A 9,354-nucleotide genomic window follows, 5' to 3' on the forward strand; every position below is an offset into this window, starting at 1 on the left:
CCTCATTAAATTCCACATGTCTATGTTTACAATCGTAACGCAGTTTGTCTATATCCTGTCGTTTTTTTATATTTTCAGCAGCAAAATTACATATTGCCAGACTAGTTTCCCTAATTTGATTGCTATCAAGAGATTCAGCATGCGGCATAATGTTTGCTTCAGTTGGTAAAACAGGTTCTCGTCCATATACTAGCATAAAGGGTGAGAATTGCGTGCTGTCTTGTTTCGCTGAATTATAGGCAAAAGTTACATGTGGTAAGTATTGGTCCCAATTTGACTGATTTGTGTTGGTATACATTGCCAACATATTTGCAAGAGTCTTATTAAATCGCTCCGTAAGACCATTTGTTGCTGGGTGATATGCCGTTGTAAATTGACTTGTAGTGCCCATTTCTTTCATTAGTTTTGTTACCAATTCTGATTGAAACACTTTTCTTCTGTCACTTAATAATTCCTTAGGCGCTCCATGCCTCGTAATTATTTTTTCCAAAATAAATTTTGCTACGGGCCCTGCTTTTCCACTTGGTAACGCCTCAGTTTCTGCCCAACGTGTTGCATAGTCTGTTGCTACCACTATCATGGTTTTACCATTGCTACTTCGGCGAAAAGAACCTAAAAGGTCAATCCCCACCTTTTCAAATGGTGTTCCCACAGGAATTGGGTGTAAAAATCCTATCGGTCTTTGATTTTGCTGACCTTTTCTAGCTTTACAATCTGGACAACCCTTAACAAAATTTTCAACATCTTTTTGCAACCCTTGCCAATAATACCTTTGCTTAATTTTTGATAGCTTTTTTGCTATTCCCAAATGACCACTCAGCGGTTCCGAATGGTGAGAATACAAAATTTCTCCCACTAACTGTTGTGGTATTACTAGTAGCTTATCTCGACCTAAATCATTCGGATTTACTCGGTATAAAATTCCGGATTCAATCCTGAAGTTTTTTGCCTGCTTACGTAAACCAATTGTAGCATTTTCCGGGTTTTTGATTGTCATTATTATTTGGGAAATTTTTTCATCTTTCTTTTGTAACTCCTCAATATTACGAGTATCCAAAACAAATGTTGGTATTTCTTCAACGTCGTGTTTATCCGTATCTGGTTGCAGTACCGGATACCTACTTACACAGTCAGCGTCTTTGTGTGCAATCCCCGATTTATGGCACACCGTGTAATCAAATTCTGACAGTTTTAATGACCATCTGGCTAAACGACCTGTGGTATCTTTTAATGTCTTTAGCCAACATAAAGCATGATGATCAGTTACGATTTTTACAGGTTTACCATAAATAAAGTGTCTTAAGTATGAAAGTGCCCATATAACTGCTAATCCTTCTAATTCAGTTATAGAATAATTTTTCTCTGCTTTGCTAAGACTTCTGCTTGCGTAAGCGATAGGGTGTAACTTATTTCCTGTGTCTTCCTGCAATAATATAGCTCCTATTCCATCTTTACATGCATCTACTCTTAATTCACACCCTTTGTTTAGCTGAAAATGTGCCAACACTGGTTCACTAATTAATTTCTGTTTTAGTGTTTCAAACGCTTTGTCATGTATGTCCTGCCAATCAAATTTATTCTGTTTCTTTGTCAGATCATGTAAGGGGCGTGCAATTTTTGCAAAATTTTCTATAAACTTCCGGTAATAGTTACAAAGTCCTAAAAAGCTTTGTACACCTTTTACATTTTTTGGCCTTGGAAAATTTTCAATTGAAACTAATTTTGATTTATCAGGAAAAATTCCATCTGTCGAAATTGTATAACCAAGAATATTAATTTTTTCTTTTAGATATTCACATTTTTTAGGTTTTAACGTTAGGCCTGCACTTCGAAGTTTATTGAAAACTTTACGTAATTTTTCCAAATGTTCATCTATTGTTTCAGAAAAAATTATAATGTCGTCCATGTAAATTAAAACTTCTTTCCATTTTAAATCTCTAAACACTACATCCCCTAATTGTTAGAATGTTGCCGGGGCATTGCACAACCCAAAAGGCATTACATTAAATTCCCATAATCCGTGACCTGGCGCTGTAAAGGCAGTAAGTGGCTTACTTTCTTCTTTTACTTTGACTTGCCAATAACCTGAATACATGTCTAACGATGAGAAATACTGGGCGTTTCCTAAGTAAGTCAAAATATCCTCAATATTAGATCCTGACCACGAATTTTTTACTGTTACATTGTTTAACTTGCGATAATCAACACAAAATCGCGTCTCTCCAGACTTTTTCTTTACTAGTACGACGGGACTTGCCCAGGGCGAGTTACTTTGCCTTATTATATCGTATTGTTCCATTTCCCTTATTTGCTTATCTATTATCTCTCTTTCTTTTTGTGCTACCCTGTAAGGTTTTTGTTTTATAGGTTTAGCATTTCCTACGTCAATTTCGTGTTCAATTACATCTGTTCTCCCCATATATTTTGGTGTTTTTGAAAAAACGTCACTATACTCCGCAAGTAGCGTTTGCAATTTATTCTGTAATCCTAAGTTTGTTATATTACTTAGATTATGGTCATTCATGGTAATTATTTCGTCCTCATTTTCGGTTTCATTAATACAACAATCTGGAATTTTTGTCATGTCCATTTTAATTGTTTTCTCGAGATTACCAATCGTGGAATTTTTTATTACAAAAATTCTACGATGACCGACATTTTTAAGCTTAATATAAAAATGTCCATTCTGCAAAAACGGTAATCCTACGCAAATAAGACCTCTCGGTCGTAAAAAACTGTCCTTCTCAATAAAACAATATTTCGCTAAGTCAGACGGTCGTAGGTTCAAGTTCAATAGGGGAAATTATATCATTCCCGGGCTTCAACACGTAATCGCTGGCGACGGTAATTTTCAGGGAATTTACTGTTGACTCGTTTGCTATGTTTACGAACAAGTCTTGCTGTGGCTCGCATTCTTCAGTTGAATCATAATCTCCAAAATTTAGGATTAATTTGTCCGAACCATGCTGCAATGTCACTTTATTGTTATTATAGTCAATGACTGACTTTGTCGTCGTCAAAAAGTTATGTCCCAAAATTAGAGCTTTGGACAAATTTTTAACCACTAATGCTTCAACGCGTATCTCTTTATTATTAACTTCAATCGTCACTTGTGAATTTCCAATAGGTGTAAGAGGGTAACTGCCTGCAGTAATTAATTCAACTTCATTTTCCAAAGGATACATGTTATTAATATAATATAAATCAACAATATTTTTACACGCTCCGGTGTCTAGAACGACATTTACATTTTCTTGATTATTTACTTTTAAATGCACATACAATAACCCTCCTTTGACGCCCTATGATGACAGGTGGACAATCTCGTTAGGGCTTCCTATTGACGAAATTGTCCTCTTTCGTTTGGGTTTTGATATACCCGATCATTTTTTTTCTGTTGGCAACGCAAGCAAATCAAAATAATATTTTTTAACATCCTCATTGTCTTGATGTTTTCGTGTATTTAATCGAAACTTTAATTTTCTTAGTGGCTGTTCGCCAGAAAATTCTTTCAAAAAGTCCGTTTTTATAACTGTCCATGTTTTTGCCTGGTTTGCCGGTTCGTTAATATAACCATCAAACCAAGTCTGAGCCGGGCCTTCCAAGAAATTTGCTAAGTAGGAAATTTTGTGGTTTTCCGACCAGCTGTTTGCAATCGCTGCCTTTTCATAGTCTATAGATGGGTTAAATGTAGGTGGGCATGTAAACTTTGGTGTGGCTGGAGTTTTTGGCTCAGCCAAAGCTACCTGTAAAGTCATGTTAGCCATTGCTGCAGTATTGTTATGACGTATCACACTGTTTCTCTCTCGAATTACAGGGGGTGGGCAAAGATTATTACAACCTTGTAATAAATCTGTGGGGCGGGATGAGGTAGGCTCTGGCACTACCACTTCTAAGGGACTTTCTTGCCAGAACTCTTCTGATTCTCGCGGTTTAGGCGGAGTCCTACTCAATGAAGCTCTTGGCTTAAAAAACTGTTCTGGGGATCGTGATCCTGCTTTGGAATCTTTAGTTTTCTGAACTCGGGAAGTCGAAGCTTTGGTTGTTTGAATTCGCGGGGTTTCAATTTGAGCACTTACGACAGTTTTTTCGAAAGGGCTGTTCTCGTCCTCACTACTTGTTAAACTGAAAATAGAAGTTGTTTTGTCAAATTCTGGGGCACCTGCAGATATCGATGCCTGTACAGAAGCAGGGAAACCGACAGTTGAGCTATGATGCGCGGGTTTAAACTCTCTCAACTCTTTTAAGACTTTTTCGGGGTTTTTCCCTTGGGCTAGTGCTTGTTGCAAAACAAATTTTTCTTTGTCTGATACTCTTTGAGCTCTACTGCGAGTTTGTACTCGTGATTTGTCACTTGGTTCACTCATGTAAAATTAATACGAAATGTTTGGCAGTATTTTTAATTATTTCGATTTTTCAAGTTTTTGGACAAAAATTTAAACGATTATTTTAAACCCGCTATTACCCGCTTGAGAAATAATAATTTCTTCTTCTTTTGATAAAGAACCCCCCATTTTAAATAGAACGATTTTTTTTTAAAAAAGATAAAAATTATGTTTTTTCCACCCTGAAACGTAGGCACCTCCACCATATGTCACGACTAGCGTGACTTGTTGAATTTAGTTTAACTTATTTGCCTGGGATCTCGTTTCAGCGTGAAAATAAAACACAGTTAACTCTACCATCAAGTTCTATTAAATAAGTACTTTAACCTAACAACTCCTAACTTACTAACTAATAAAATAACAGGTTTCCTAACCCAACGAAAACGTTACTAACTCCCAATAAAATCATAATAAACCAGGTGTAAATTAATACACAACATAGAAGTACAATAAACATACTCACATCTCTATAGAAGACAGAATCTTGGAGAGACGCTGGTCACTTTGGAGCGCGTTCACGATTAACTTTACTTGAGCGTTACGGACATGTCTAATTTACATTTGCGGTTCGGTCACTAACGTGGTGCACAGCAAAACTGGACTGACTGGAAAGAACTGGACTGAACCCCTCTCTAGGGTACAACCTCCTTTTTATAGCATTCCAGACACTGGTTCCACCCATCAAAACTCCCAACCTGGCCTCGTCTAGCCGACAACTCGTGACGACCTTTCGACCCTCGGTACTTGGAAAACATTCCACATTATTTCGCAATTCAGCAAATGCATCATAATTGCAGTTGCACTCTGACCGCATTCCACAATTTTAATGTTTCCGCTCAAGTAATAAATTTGATTTATTATCCTTCGTGACAGTATAATTGGTTTTTGAATGTTGCGCCTCTACTTTGACTGTCATGTTGTCTATCGCTGTAAGCTGGAAGATTGATTTTTCAGATTTTGGGAGAAGTACTTGTACCAAGGGCATTGGTTTTCCATCTTTCTATCGCCATCTTTGGATTTTTGAGGGGTGGAAGCCAAGATTTTCCAAATCTGTTTTGATTTTCTCCTCAGGTCAATTTTCTAGGATTCCCCTAAGTATTATATGAAGTTGCTTTTCTTCGTCCAGTTGGAAAGTATGAAAAGGATTTTTTTCTTTTTCAAAGAAATTTATAATGAATTTGAAGTCATTTATGGTTGGTGGATGTAGCTTGATTCCTTCTGGCTTATTGACTACGTTTCCATAATTGATTCGGGCGTCTTTCAAGTAGACGGTGACTTTATTAAATATTTCCTTGTTTCTCAAGACTATTGGGAGAATTTTTTCCTTGAGTTTTTCTGGGGTTGGATTTTGCGCGGAGTTATTCACTATGGGAGTACTTACTGATTGACATTTTTGTTTTTGACGCTGAGACACTGAGGCGTTAGTTTCTGGAGAAGCTGTCCTTTTCTTAGTTTTTTGGGAGTTAAGCGGGGGAAAATCTTCTTCCATAGTGTTGTTATCGGTTTCAATTACTTGTTCTGGAACATTATGTAGTTTAATTTGCAATTTTCTAATGGTTGCTTGATGGTGTTTATTGACTTCTTCGAGTTCCTGATACCTAGCTTTGAATTCTTTCAATTCATCTTGTTGGGCTTTCAAGCTGCTCTGGAGTTGTTCGATTACTGCTTGTTGCTCGCTAATGTACTTGGTGTACTTGTGTAGCGTTTTTTCCATTTTTTTCTAGCTTTTCGTCGGCATCGACGTAGTCGACATGATTGGGAGTAATCCCTTTCGGGAGATCCTCGCAGTACTGTAGCTGTCACTGACACTTCTCGCGTGTGAATCACTGAAATCGCTAACGAAACGCACTTGAACACGGTTGACACTGACGACCGTCCGGTTCAACTGCTCGGCGTAAACTGCGAAAATCTGACTGCTGCAACTAGTTTTGTTCGCGTAACCCCTCCTTGTTTAGGCCATTTTCGCCTGTATTGACACCAACGGTCACGAACGGTCGTTTCAGGGTGGAGCTAGCTGAACGACACCGGGACACTTGCGGTGTGTTTTTCCGACGTTTCGTCGTCCAGACCGTCATCGGTGTTCTGTTGCGCTGTAGGGGCCGCTTTTTCACTAGAAATCGATTCCTCGTCGGTTTCTAGGGTTCTGGCTAGGTTTTGCGGCTCCCCCAGGTCGTTGTCTTCGCTGGTTTCTTCGTCCGTCACGGGAATCTGGTCCACCAGGTCGTAGTTCACTACGTTTTCCTCGGGGGCGGCTCGATTTCGTAGATAACGTCTGACACCACTTTTCTGATTTCATCAGGTCCTAGCCATGGTGTAGAGAGTGCACCATGTGCGGGGTTTCTCAAGTTTACCTTTTGTCCGCGGTAAAACTTGATTTTTGGGCGGTCTGGGAAATTCCTTGTTGACGAATTCCAGCTGTTTGGCTCGAATCTTCCGATTTTGGCGTCTTTCGTTGGTGGGCACTTTTCTGGGTGCGTCGGAACTTATTCCACTGAATTTTCCACTCTCCTGGCATCGGTAATTCGTACCCAAGTACGATGGAAGCTGGTGAATGTCCGGTTGCCCGGTTTATTCTATCTTCTGAGTATCCTGATTGCCGTAGTGAGCTGTTTTTCCCATTGGTTTTCCGTTTTTCCAACCAGAAGTATTCAAATCAAATCAAAATTGCTTTATTGTCTTAAAGAATAACATTCCGTTGACAAAGCTTTGTGCAGTAGTACTGTGTACTTGTGACATATACACCTCCGACTCGCATAGTTTAACATTCGCACACGCCTCCAAAACGGAGGCGAATTCGAAAAATCGGAGGCCAATACGAATCAACCTTAATAATTTCTCAGGATGTCTCTCTGGCCTCCTGGAGGCCGTACGCAAAATTTATGTCGGAGGCCATTTTAGCAATACACATATACAGTTATACAATGTAGTTCACGAAAATTCCACCACGTGGCGGAGCGATCTCATACGTTTATACAAACGACACATGTCCTGTGCGGCATCAACTCCGCATGAAATACCGCTAATCCGACTCAAAAAAGCGGCAACACCGCGGCATTACTCACTGAAGGCCAGTTGATCGAGAGCATATACCAAATTTTGTAGTTGCATATAAGAGTGAGGGGGTTGGATGCCAAATGATCGAGAGTACATAACCAATTTGAAGGCCACTTAACTTATATTAATATATACTGGGCGTCCTAACTAGTTTGCTGTCTTATACAGAGTGTCGCACCAATATCGGCTTCATTAATTGAATGTGTGATCTTTTAAAAAGTTATGTCTCAAACTAAAGCTGACTTGGCATACTCATTTAGAATATGTATTTTCTAGAGAGAGGCACTTTTATTCATGTCGGAAGTAGAGATCAACTGGTTGACTTAATTTTTTTAATTCTGTGCTTTTCTGTCTATTATAAGTTTTCGATTTTGATTGATATTGCGCTAACTTGGAAAAGAACCCAAAATTTAAATATTTTCGACCTTCTTTTGAAACAGCAAAATTTCTGGTTATTTTGAACGACATGAATCTCCAAAATTACGTTTAACAGCAAAGAGGGGTTCGAAAAACCGTTTCTCATAAGATGAGATGCACAGATTGATTTTTAATAAAAGTAATTTCTTTATTAATTACAGAATACAGGGTAAGAAATATTGTACTAGACGTTTTTGCATACAAACTAGTTCATTTAATAGCTGGGAACATTTTAGAACTTTAGTTGTGTCATATACAATAATAGGCCTGAATGGTATCTCAAAACACACGTTTAGAGGTTTTTAAAATTTAATTCACAAACTTGCAAGCGTAATGTCTATTTTAATATTACATTTTATGGTGTTGCACCTTAATTCGAACACTTCCACCATTAGAAGAATTGACTAGTAGGAGTGCAGTTTTTGAAAAGTAACTTAGAAGGATAACCAACTTAAACTTATCTAACTAATTAGCTTTTACTATTTTAAAGTCTTAGTTCAAGCTCTCTAAGGGTTGTGAAAAATGTCAGTATTTTGTTGTACGAAAATGTCAGCCAAAAATGTAAAAATTTTCAAATGGACAGAAGTCATGTTTTACATTTTTACGTTCATTTAATTTGACAGTAATTATGTACTAGGTTAAGAGCCAGTAAAATAAAAGTATAGTAGTAAAAGTATACCATTCTTGAATGGATTGCGATAAAACTTTAAGACAATATTGTTTGAATACTATTTAGTAGCTAATATCAAAGAATAGCTATGTAACAAGAACAGACAGTTGAAAAGAGAAAGCGAATTAGAGAGAGATGGACTCTTCCTACCAAAGTTTAATTGACAAGCGACTGATATCGGCTTTGGCCGTTAAATATCAGGAGTTTTATTGGTTGTTCATTCAAGTTGTTGAAAAACGTGGCCGTATCTCAGACCACATCAAATATTTGTTTTGAAACATCGGTTTAAAGTTAATAATAGTTAATAAGGACTAATATCTTCCAATGATTAATAGGCGAACTTAAAACACTTGGACTCAAAAGAATTAAACAATGATTATAAGAAATTAGTTTATATTATATTTGATTCTGATAATTGGATGCCATTTTTATTTCAAAGAAAGAGACAACCGGCAACATGTTTCCTACCAAAGGGAACTCGAGGTCAGCCAAAAACATCACCCCAACATCAAAAGAATTATGTCCCTTCTTGTTAAAATATGTTAGGCTTTTCACATTTTTTTTTGCATGTAATTTGTATTAGCGCCATCCGATGCAACAACAAATTACAATAAGCTACAGATAAAAACATTTTAAGACAAGTTAATATACAGTGTGCTGCACCTGAAGTCCCGCGGATGCATACGGATTTATGTCTTGCCGAATTGAAAAAAATAAGTGTCGGTTCAAACCGGCTTTCCCAGAAAATTCTGGTATAGAAAAGATTTGCTTTAAAATTGAACACCCTGTATACTAAAGTAATCATTCCTATATGTGGCACTCTGAAGA

This window comes from Ips typographus, linkage group LG2 (assembly GCF_016097725.1).
Source record: "Ips typographus isolate SLU linkage group LG2, UJ_Ityp_2.0, whole genome shotgun sequence".
Classification (NCBI taxonomy): Eukaryota; Metazoa; Arthropoda; class Insecta; order Coleoptera; family Curculionidae; genus Ips; species Ips typographus.